The sequence below is a fragment of the Dermacentor silvarum genome, unplaced genomic scaffold (assembly GCF_013339745.2).
Source record: "Dermacentor silvarum isolate Dsil-2018 unplaced genomic scaffold, BIME_Dsil_1.4 Seq905, whole genome shotgun sequence".
Taxonomy (NCBI): domain Eukaryota; kingdom Metazoa; phylum Arthropoda; class Arachnida; order Ixodida; family Ixodidae; genus Dermacentor; species Dermacentor silvarum.
The window spans coordinates 158,514-170,392 of NW_023606951.1; the positions used below are offsets into that span (position 1 = coordinate 158,514).

General features: G+C 42.8%; 1 protein-coding gene and 1 long non-coding RNA gene across 4 annotated transcripts in view; one reads left to right on the top strand and one right to left on the bottom strand.

Moving 5' to 3' along the window:
* Nucleotides 1–11,879, bottom strand: part of LOC119435775 (ubiA prenyltransferase domain-containing protein 1 homolog) — a 179,407-nt gene that overhangs the window by 100,337 nt on the left and 67,191 nt on the right. The gene's annotated exons all lie outside the window — the stretch shown is intronic.
* On the top strand, nucleotides 7,107–9,147 carry LOC119435772 (uncharacterized). Its single transcript, XR_005188886.2, has 3 exons — nucleotides 7,107–7,162; nucleotides 8,093–8,140; nucleotides 9,113–9,147. It is a non-coding gene; the product is annotated as an uncharacterized LOC119435772 (long non-coding RNA).

Here is an 11,879-nt window from a genome sequence, read left to right on the forward strand (position 1 = left end):
CTGTACCGATATTCAGCACCTAAAACGCTCTGGTGAAGCTCTAAGTCAAATATCCTAACACTAAATAACGTATTCAATTAGCCTGACGGCGACGTTAGCGTTCACCTTGGTCACAATACTCTATTATAGGCATGGCCGAGCACAACAGTATCAGCGACAATATACAGATACGACGGATTTAATTTCGAGCAACACCCAAATCAGACGAATGTCAGCTGCATATCACATGGCTTAACATTTTGCTCCGAATTGGCTTCGACGGCTCACTGCGAATAAGTTAAAGGTTTTATCCCGCCCAGAACACACTTCCATTAAGCAAACAGCGCAATTTCTGAGTGTGTGAATCGCTTACCTTCCATTCATCGCCGAGAGCGTCGGCCTCAACTTCCTGGCCCATACGCTTCTCGTAGAAAATGCGTACTTTTTTCTCATCGTCAACTTCAATGAGCTTCTGGCAGCCAGTGGCTGGATAGATGTTTGAGCTAAACGGTAGAGGGGGAAAGAAAGAAATAAGCATACAGTCATCAAACATTGGTACGGTACAGTAATGCCCAACAGGTCCCTTACGTCGGCAAGCGTGACACTTAGCTCATCTGAGAAAGACAATCTGTATTCGCTATCGGACACAAATCTCAGTTATTTGTTTTGTTTTTTTTCGGCAGTAAAGCGACTACCTTGACATAAAAATTCCAAGCATTGCTGGGCTTGCTTAAACCAACGTCAACACACGTCCGGCACTGACCTGTCCGCAATCCGAGGAATCACCGTTTTAAACAACCAAATTCACACACATATTTCTGCAGTTCAGACTACGTACATCCATGAAAGCACACAGATTAGTATTTCTCATAGAAACAATTTTACAACATTAAAATATTCTAAAGTCTCACCTTCATCTCGCTAGCATTCACGCAGAACGCGAACCCAGACTCGGAAAGGAAAGACCCTGCGTTTACTTTTCAGTTATCAGCGCAAAAAAATATAAAGAGGGCGCTAGCAATCTTATAGTTATATAAACAAATACGCCTATGTTTAGGAACTTTGCGTCTTTACTTAAATGTTTTACACAAGAAAATTACTATTCTTATTAAAGACAAGCAATTATTATAATTAGTTTTAAAGCATTATTTGAAACTAGAATTGCTAGAATTGACAAGGAAATGGTTGCACGGTTGCATACAAGACACGTTGATAATAATTATGATTGTAGGTTATGCTATTCATTAATGAGCGAGCGTACTGAAAGTACTGAGAGTTTTTGGTGCAGTTTTATGAGTATATATAATGCCGCTATGCCGCACTCAACTTTTGTTGGCGAGGCGGCTCCCTGGTGGACGCTGCTGCAAGCCTGCAAGTGACAGACTTCCGCTGTCTCGGATGCACGGGAGCGCCGTGTTGATTATTTATGTTGGATGTTCACTGGGGCCGCATTCTGAATCATAGCGCTATTATTTAAGAAGCTGAGTAAAACCCGCGAGCTGCTTTATATAGGTGTCTGTGGCTTTTCATCAGAGTTTCAATTTGCGTTCTCCTTTCGCTCATCGTGACCCGGACGCTGGGAGATCTCGGCAGGGGATCTGCCGAAGTCCATGGTGGTGCTTGCTGAGCTGTTTGCCTCTCCGGTACTCTCGGTTAGGAACGGACCGCGATTCGTATGCGTGCTCCGTTTGACAGCTGATGCTGGACAAAAGGGCGACCGTGCCTTCCGTGACGCGCGGCCGCCCCAACGGTGTGGCCAACAGGTGATGGAGGCTGTCGTGCTGGTCGTCTACGGCGGAGTTGTGGGGTCCTCGCATTGAGGCTTATCGCCATATTGGTGTGCAGCTCTTCTGAGATGCCACTTAGCGCGTCGCGCCATGGAAGAAACTAAGATCATCTATCACATCGACGACGAGGAGACCCCGTACCTCGTCAAGGTGCCCTTGCCGCCGGAGCGCGTGACGCTTGCGGACTTCAAGAAGGTCATCAACAGGCCCAACTTCAAGTCTTCTTCAAGTCGATGGACGATGATTTCGGGTAAGCCAGCTTCATGGAAAGACTTCCGAGTTCAGAAGATTAAAGAAAGCACGCGTGCAGTGCACGTGAGCACCTGCCGCCCATAATTCCGTGACTACGGGCCCGCTTCGGCGTTTGCTTTGTTGTCTGCGCTGCCGCCGTTCGCCCCTGGACGTGTTGTTGCTGCACAAGTCGCGACTTCGGCCGTGCACCTTGGTCAGAATCGATACCTGGTAAACCGCGCACGCGACAAGTTTTACTCGATGCTGGACGATGCAGTGCGGAGAAGCATTCTTGTACATCTGCATGACCTGCTCGCGTAGGCACTTCGAAACTGCCGTCGTGACAAACGGTTCTCTCAGCTTCTATTGCCACAAAATACACGAAAAGGACAGCCAAACTTGCCACGCTTGGCAGTGATTAGCTGTACGTTTCGCCTGTTCCTGTTAATGCAATCGCATTTACCGGTGTCACACGGCCTTTCGATCGTGATTGAGCCCGATCCCGATCGAATTCCCCATCGCGATTGGCTCCCTCCGCAGCTTGCGCAAAGGAGCCAATCACGACCAAAAAAATTCAATCCCGATTGGGCTCGAGCGTGATTCTACTTACTCAGCACGACCTTTGACAGTTAAGCGTTCGCAAAAGCTTGGTCTAGTTTGTGCCTACACGCACAGAACACATTTAAAATGAGGAGTGGGGGAGTCAGTACACGGTCCTGGGGGAGCAGGAGCTGCCCTTTGAGACACTTTCTATTGTCCTCGACCTTAAGCCTTAGAATCACAGATCTTGATTCGAAGCAAGAAAGGTGGACTTGACGTAATATGGCTTTTGCTTCTGTTTCCTGATGCTATGGGTCATACTAAGAAATGACAGAATTTTTGCATAAGAGGTACACCTGCATGTGAGTATACAGAACAAATGTTGACCACATTGGGTCCTCTAAGTAAAATTTTTCTCCAGTCAGATTTTCTTTTTGTAACTTTTTTTTTTCATATATGCATGTTTGTAGAATTTAAAGAGGTTGCTGATATGCAATTCTGCTAACCATGATAGATGAAGGTGCAGTAGCATTTGCTTTTGTGTGACTGACTTATAGAAGGGGAAAGAAATGTATGTGGTGGTGGCATCTAATACGGGTGTCATGCTGCACACTTTTGATCGTGATCAAGGCCGATCTAGATCGAATTTCTTGGTCGCGATTGGCTTCTCTGCTCAATCTGCAAAAGGGAGTCAATCGCGGTCAAGAATTCAGATCGGGATCGAAAGTGGCGGTGTGCCACTGGTATAAGTATACAGTGAAGTGGAACACTGTCATTGAGTCACAGTCGCAGTATTATTCTTGGTTTATGCTGCAATAAAGGAGTGGCCAGTGACCACCTTGGCCAGCGAATTTCAGTGATGGTTTCAGCTCCAAAGTCGAATATAATGACAAATTGATATTTTAGAATGCTCAGCACACCACCATTTCAACTCTAGTCTTCACGCACATGCTTTTTTCGAACAGTTATTTTTGGCCTAATTAGTCTGGTGCAATACCCTAGTCACACAGGGCACTTTTGACCTTGGTTCATTCATTTCCACAGCTTGGGCAAAGAAATCTATCACGATTGCGAGATTCATTTCTGATCATGCTCAATCGCAATTGAAATTGTCAGTCTGACGCCAGTAGAGCAGCAGTGGTGTGTCCTGATGCCCTGTTGTGCCTGTAGTCTATGGGATTCATATATAGTGTAACTGCTAATGTTAACTTTTATGCTTAATTTAACCGGCCCTAATTAAACTGCATTCTTGATGTAGCTTTAGAATTTTAGAAGTGCATATAAGAAGACATGAAGGCATCTAAAAATATTAATCTCAGCAATACTAAATTTGTGCGACCCAATGTAGTTCTATGTCCTGTTAAAATTTGTTGTTCTAAATGTATGCCTCAGTGTGCCTTTAAACCAAGAAATGCAACATCCATTGTTAGCATTAAGCACACAATTGATTATCAGGTTTTGCAACTCACTCGTTCCAGCTTACAAAAATTTTCAAAATGTAAAAAAAAAAGTATCTGCAGTTGGGGCTGCTGAATTTCACCATAACTAGAAAAATGTTCACTTTGTCACTAAGAGATTTGCACTTTCACCCCGTTGTCGTCATGCACCTGCACTCTTAAACTAAAGATAAAATTGACATTGAATGATTCAGCTGCAAAGGTAGTCTGTATTGCACACAGTCATACTTGCACTTTGCTTAGCTGTGAAAACCTTTTCGACCTGTGTTGTTTTTACAGAGTGGTTAAAGAAGAAATTGTAGAAGATGACTGCCGGTTGCCGTGTTTCAATGGCCGTGTGGTGTCATGGGTGAGTTACACAATGTAATATTGTATAGTCTAGAGTAGCGCTTCTGCTTTTGACCTTGTCCCTAGTCATTCACCTGCTTTCTGAGGCTGGATAATCACAAAATGGGTAAACACCAGCTAGCCCAAATTTTCATGTTACTTAGCTACATTATACAACTTCAGCGTCAAAAAACAGCTGATGCTTCTGGTGGCCATTTATACTCCTGTCACAAGCACACTTTCCGTGACCATTGAATCGTGTCAATGTTGAAATCGGCAAGCTCCAGTGTAGCTCATGATCTTCAATAGTCACTAGTTTCAGCGGTTGTTGAAAGTATGTTACAGAGGCATTAACCATTTCCGTGCCATGCTATTACTGTGATTCTGGCCAAACATAGCCAAATTAGTTTTTAAGGACCCCAGTTGTCAACATGTTTTAGCTCAGAAAGAATAATTTCACTTCTTCTTGCACTATCCCATGGAATGTGTGCTGCCATCTATAAAAAGCACGACTAAGCACCGAGACAAAACTAGGCTCGTCCATGGCATTGCCAGAAAATGCAAAGTACTGTTGACGAGCTGAGTTCTTTGGCCATTTTTACTAAATATGCTTGGATGAATCCAGCCCATCCACGGCATGGAAGAGGTTAACTTGGCTGTGTGTGTGTCACCTACAGCTGCCCTTGTTTGCATCCATCATCATTCGTTAGCCTTTATTGATGCATTCACTGTGAAATGCAGCCTTCCTGAATACTCAGCAATGAACTGTACTGCAACACTCACCTGCACAGTTGTTTCTCCAAATTCAAATAGTGTTGATAGTATTTGTGAAAGTCCGCACAACAGTTGATCACTGGTGTTTGCAGGACATTTTGCTTGCTGTTATGCTTGCCAGCTTAATTACAAGCATGTTAGCGCTTATATGTCAAAATATTAAAGGGTCAAAAGTCATCAGAGCATGCAGTTTTTAGTTTACTCATCCAAATTGTCTGAACAATTTCACACAAACGGCATGTATCAACTCATATCTTAAGTTTGAGTCTTGTCTCACAGCTTTAAAAAACTGCTTTGTGACCAAATCCACATAGGCATCTAGTAAACACTCGTTTCACACCTTTATGCAGTATGCTAGCCATGGTCTTGCCTCACTCACTTCAATATCAAGAGTCATTGTTCACCCTCAGGTACCTGTAATGTTATAGTTAAAAAGGGGGTGGGCAATGTTTAACATTTAGCATTATTTGAAATCAAGCACTACTGTTATTTTAAACAGGAGGTAAAAAATATGACACGTGGTGTATAGCCAGTATGCTTCATAAATGCTTTCCATTGGTGTCTCAGAAACATTTGGATTTGAAAACAAGAAAAAGTAAAGCATAAAATGAACTGGCATAAAAAAAAAAACTTACATGTGCAATAAGTAGCTTAGGTACACATGACTGAGGTTATTGCTTAGATGAGTGATTTCTGGAGTATGGGCAATGACTTGGGGATAACACAGTGTATTGCAAACTGCAGTGCCCATTTAAACAATATATCTGTGGCCAACACTCTATTTCACATAATTTTGCAGCTTGTATCAGCAGATGGAAGCAGCGTTGTGTCTGAAGGAACGAGACACACCGGCAACGCCCATTTCCGTAAGTAACTTCACATTGCACAGGCGCTTGTTATTGTCTCAATGAATGAATGCAGTCACAGGAACACTGGATAGCGCAGAACACATACTTTATTGCAAGTAAGCTTGAATGTAGCTTCACTGCTGCATTTAATTAACACTGATCTTGCCCGTATTATTATATTATTAGTAGTAGTAGTAGTAGTAGTAGTATTGTTGTTTGTTATCATGGCAGTGCTGCTGTACAGGTATTCTTGAGTATTTGCATGTCTGTGTATTGTTGCAGGGTATGTGTATTTCCAGATAAGCACATGCATTGGTACAGCTGTTATCAATTACTTTTATATTCATTACAGAATGCATGGTCACTACGGCTGTACAATTTCTATGTATGCCATGAAATGTTTAGAACAGCTAGGTCAACCTCAAAAGCTTTGTGATGCATTAAGGCCCAGCCACATAGAGCGACTTTCCAGCGAAAAAGCTGCGGCCGCCCATGGCCAAAACGTAGCTGTTCACCACCGATGAGGCTGGGCTTGATATTGTCAGCCAGCCGCCCGCCTTTCATCAGTGGCGAACAGCTACATTATGGCTGCTGGCGGCCGGCCACCACTTTTTCGGAAAATCGCTCCATGTGGTTGGGCCTTTACTTCTAAGCATATTAAATTCGTACTGCATTTTAAATATGAGATTTAATTCCCAGAATGGATCTGTAGGTTAATGTCTTTCTCCTAGCAAAGTGAAATAGAAGCAGTGAAATGTTTATTGCAGCTTGTGCCCATCAAAGAAAACAAAAAAAAAAGAAAACCATCGACATCAACTGGGCAAAATAGCACCAAAATGTGTATGTCTATCTAAACTGGCAATAATTGCTTGAGGGCCATGGCTAATGACAGGTTGAGCTCATCGCAAGCCATTAAGGGGATCATTGTAAGCTGCACATTAGCCTTTATTTACATTTCTTGTGTTCTGTCAGTGTAAATTGAAACATCAGGAGGCAGCATTGAATGAAAAACAGTTCTTACTCAATGCATGCGAGAACAGTCATTGAGAATGAGTGTGGTAAGAACAGTAATTTTTTTCTTTTTCTTTCCGTGTGAGTGTTCCTTAACGTTTATTTTTCAAGTGGTGTCCAATTTGCTACATTTCTTATCTTGTTCTATGCAGTGAAACAGCGGAGACCAGCTTTACTGAGTCTGAGTCTGCCATTAGCTCCCACAAAGGTAGGATACTTGCCAAACTGGATGAGATTGTTAATGTTGTTAAATTTACCTGTCAGTAATGTTGGATTGTGCAGAAATGAGAACTCCTGTTTACTCTTTCTGTCTGTTTTGCTATGACTGTTCTTGTTACCTTTGTGTCACTCTAGAAACTAATCTACCTCTGTTTCTATCTAGTTTGGCCGCTGTAAGTATTGCTTGTTTACTTACCTTTCCCTTCTGCAGTCTTGCTCACTGTTTTTGTGCAATTCCTGTTTAGTGTATTGTGCTTGGAGAAACACGCGTAGTATATTGAAGTAAAGCATTTCTGTTTCTGCATACATTGCTGTTAAGTTAGATGTTCAGTTACATCCAGGCAGGCCATGGTGTAGCATTGTTCATTAATGAGCTCATTAAAAATTGTTCCAATGTTTCAAAATGTGGAAGCATTCCTGCTTCTTGGGGTCTTTATTATTTTGCAGCTTCATTGATTTCCAAGTTAATATTTTCACAAAATCTGTATGGTACTGCAGGACACTTGCAATCATCATAAGTTTGGTTGTGTTTTTTAATGGACTTTCTATTTACTCATAACAAATCTTACCCCCCCCCCCCCCCTTCTTTCAACTGCTTGGTGGGAGAAAAACGTTGCATTTCTGAATTCAGCTTTAAGCTTGGGTTTAATAGAAGTGCACTTTTTTTTTTTTTTTTTGCTAGATAATTCTACATATTTAGCGCAAAATGTAATGTAAACCAGCCAGCGGTAGCCGAGTGGTTCTGGCGTCGTGCTGCTAAGCTTGACGTCAATGCAAAAACACTCGGTGTACTTAGGTCTAAGTGCGCTTTACAGAATCCCAGGTGGTCAAAATTAACCCTACCTCATAACCCGATCGTGGTTTTAGTACATAAAACTCCATAATTTAATTTTAATGTGTTTTTCTACTACTCCTATAGAGCACCACCACCACCATCAACGGGGACCTGGCCGTCATCGAGATAAAGGTGGGTAGGCAGAAGAAGGAAATTCATAAACTCACTGTAACGAGATGTGGTACCTCTTTCACTTGGCTTCTTTTGTAGACCTCCTTTAAATTACTGTTGCATCCTGGAGCCGCACATTTCTTTAAATTTATTGATGGTCTAGATTGAACCAGTTACATGACAGCACTAGCTGCTCAGAAATGTGCCAGGTTTATGGAACAATGTAGAATCAATCCTTTGCCAGCAATGGGTTTCAACCATTAATTCCTCCCACCGTGTTCTAGTGTCTCATTTGGAGACGATGAGGAGGTGCTACAAGCAATTCTAAATCGTCACACTCTTTTGGAGCTTTCTGAACATCTGTGTGGACCTAAAGATAAACCAATAGTAATTTAAAATTGCAATTTAAGGCCAAGCTTCACCTTCTCAATTTTTTTGTTTTTTCCCCAAACTTAACACTTTGATGTTGTTGTATAATGTCACAGGCCTCGCAAATTTTTTATCGATTGCAGCCCTTATTTTTTAGGAAAAGCTATAGATATTGCTAGGTTAAATGCTGGTTTCTATGCACTTCATTATTTTTTGTTCAACTAACACTTAATTAAAATCTGTTACCACTCGTTGCAGGAACGGATCTGGGGATGATTACGCATCATCACCACTTGCTTTTCACTTTTCCATTGCGAAAAAATACTTTGCTGTCACTAAATTTACATTTCAAGCTATTACAGAAGTGGGGCCTGCCATTTAGCTTGACGCTACATTTTTCTTTAGTGTCCATGTAGTAGGAGTCTGTACCTGTTTGCCTGCTCTTGTCCCAGATCTGTCAGTTATGTACTGCTTATTGTTATGTTGTGAGGGTCGCTTCGCCTGTTCTACACTGTGAAAAATATAACATCACAGTCTGTACTTCGCCTCTTTTGATTGGCCAATTAGACCCACTGTACCATGAAATAAGTAGATAAGCAAAAACACCGGGTGTGTTCTTTGCAGCCGGTCGTTCCAATGGACATGCAGTAGCTAAGCCCCAGGGGCGCCTCGGTGCTAACTACCAGGTGACATAGAGACCACAAGCTTCCTAGACTCCGAGGATGAGACTACCAGCCGTAAGTCCGGTATCAAGCACATGTACACTCACAGCGGCAGCGTAGTGCTATGGCACTGCACTGCTAAGCTTGGGATCGTGAGTTCATCCTGGCTGCCTGGCCACATTTCAGTGGGGGCGAAATGCAAAAATGATGATGTCCTTAGTTTTATGGGCCCGTTAAAGAACCCCAGGTGGTAAATTGATCCGTAGTCCTCCACTAGGTCATGCCTCATAGTAATATTAGGGCTTTTTCCCGTAAAATCTGGGAATATAATTTTTTAAAGGGGGGCCATCAACCACCCTTTGGGCTTGGGGAAAAAAACGCAGTCCACGGATAGCAAACGCCGCTGTAACATCTCAGCCAAATTTTGCAGTCATGCACGTGTGTGGTGCTTGCAAGCATAGCGCAAGTCGCCTTCTCTCAAACGCTCTCTTTTCAACAGAAGCCTGCTCCTCAATCTTTTCTGGGCACTTTATTTCGTAATAAAGCATCCCGAAACGTGGCTATTGGCTAATAGTGACGTCAATCAGAAGGGTGTTTAGATCAGTGCGCTTCTTCCTGCTGTGGTTGTGTATACTTATTGACCAAGTTTAATAACACACGAAAGTAAGCAAAAATCTGCTTAAAATTTTGATAATATTACGTACTTCGGAAGAAGCTGACTATTGTCTGCTCCCGCTTGGCCACGGCTGCCACGTCGGAATTAAACTTTGGCCACTGCTTATAGGCGTTGTAGCCATGGGGTCTCGCTATTTTCGACTAGATTTGAAAACTTAACTAGCCGTGAACCACGCGAAACTTCAGGTGGGACCACATGAACGCTTGCCAGCACATGCTTGCTCCTGGCTATGATCTATTGATAGCGCTTCAAAATGCGCAAGTTGGATGTGGCTACTATCCATTGGTCAAGCTGGTGCAAGACAAAGCCGGTCCGCACCATGTAGCACAGCCAGACAGGAAGGAGAAAATGAGTGCAAGCGTGCACTCAAGCCCTGTCGTGCACAAAGCAAATGCTGCAGTTGCATGTAGCTGCTGTCTGCTACATAGCGTAGATACCGCGGCCGCCGCGACGAGTCCACTGGCTGAACACACTGTTGCTTGCTGAGGACAACTGCATTCGCGCATTGTAGACACCAAAATCGGAAATACTAGTGTGTCTACGTGAACATCCAAAATCAAATTTGAACTGGTCACGGTGACGTTCAGTAGGGGTATATTTGTGGGCACACCCCGCTCCGCAAATCATTGAAGGAGCGGAAAGACTGTGAGCGGTATGTTTGATTGCCAATAACTCCGCTTCTGCTGAATGCATTAAAGAACTTGTTGCGGCAGTGTATTTCTGAAATACATAGTCTAATTTAACTTCAAATGCAGTTCTCGACTTCAATAAAAAGCATTTCAGGGCCCCTTTAAGCACAGGTGTGCCACGGCAGCATCAGGTGAAACTATTAGGCGCTTCTTTCACAAATTTGTGGATTGAGCCGACATTCATTAACTTCATGCGAAGTGATGTATATTTCTCCGTGTTAGTACCAGTTTACTGTGAAAAAGGACAAGTGTGAAGTTTTGGCCATTCATAAACTAAAACCTGGCTGTGAGGGATGCCAGTGGATAACAAAAGATTTAGTTATAAGCAGCACTTTAAAGAAAGGGGACATAGCATGCGTATGTCTGGTTATGAAGACATTGTCAACACTGTTTAATCGGAGTATGACAGCCTGACTGATGAGTGTCATGTTTGCTTTTGTCTGCTGCTTTGTCAGGATTTCGACCACCACTGAGGAGAGCAGCGTGTCGCGCATTTATGCGAGGCATCGGCGTAGGCGGCGGAAGAAGATGCCTCCCATGAGTCGGGTGAGAAGTCTGTTTGATACTCTGTCTCAGAAAGCCATGGCTTATTGCCTGCTAATATTTCCAATGCATTGCTTCGTGAGGTTCTGTATGGCTCCACTGTTGTTTGGTATTCTGGAACTACGAACTGTAATGGGAATGTAGCTAGATTTGAATCACTTATCCTTGGGCCAGAAAGAATTCGTTTAAAATATTCTATGGGGGGCACTTACAAGCTGGGTAAATATTCACATGCATAATTTTTGCACAAATGAATGTAATTTAAAAATTATTCTTTTATACATAGATCTATATTTCTGAATCATAAGATTAAATAGGATCTCCAACTGAGTAGAAATTGTAGTTGGGCTAGTTGGTGCATGATCGCTTACAAATTACTGTAGGTTTAGCATGAAGCAAGCAACCACACATACAAAGGCCCATAAGACGAGTGCAAATCTGATGGCGCTCATCCTGTGTGCTATCTGTTTTGTGCTAAATCTATTGTAAGATGTCCTACTGTTGTACCATTGCAAGTGTTGCGCACTTGCAGAGGGAGGTTGCTTTTTACTGAATCCATTACAAGAATATAAGTATTGTGTGTGCATGCATGTGTGTATGTGGCTGGGGATTTTAGACATTAAGTGCTTCATACGAGAAGGAATGTATTACTGCATGAATTTAAATTCTAGAGAAGCTTCACCCCAGCCCAACAACACTGCAGTGTTGAGCAAGTAGCAGCAGTAGTCCTGTTTGGCATTTCTGTGCACGCTGTCTGCTTGCGCTGCTCTTATTCAGTGCAGTTGAACCCTCCAGCAGTGTCTTGACTAAGCAGGACTTCA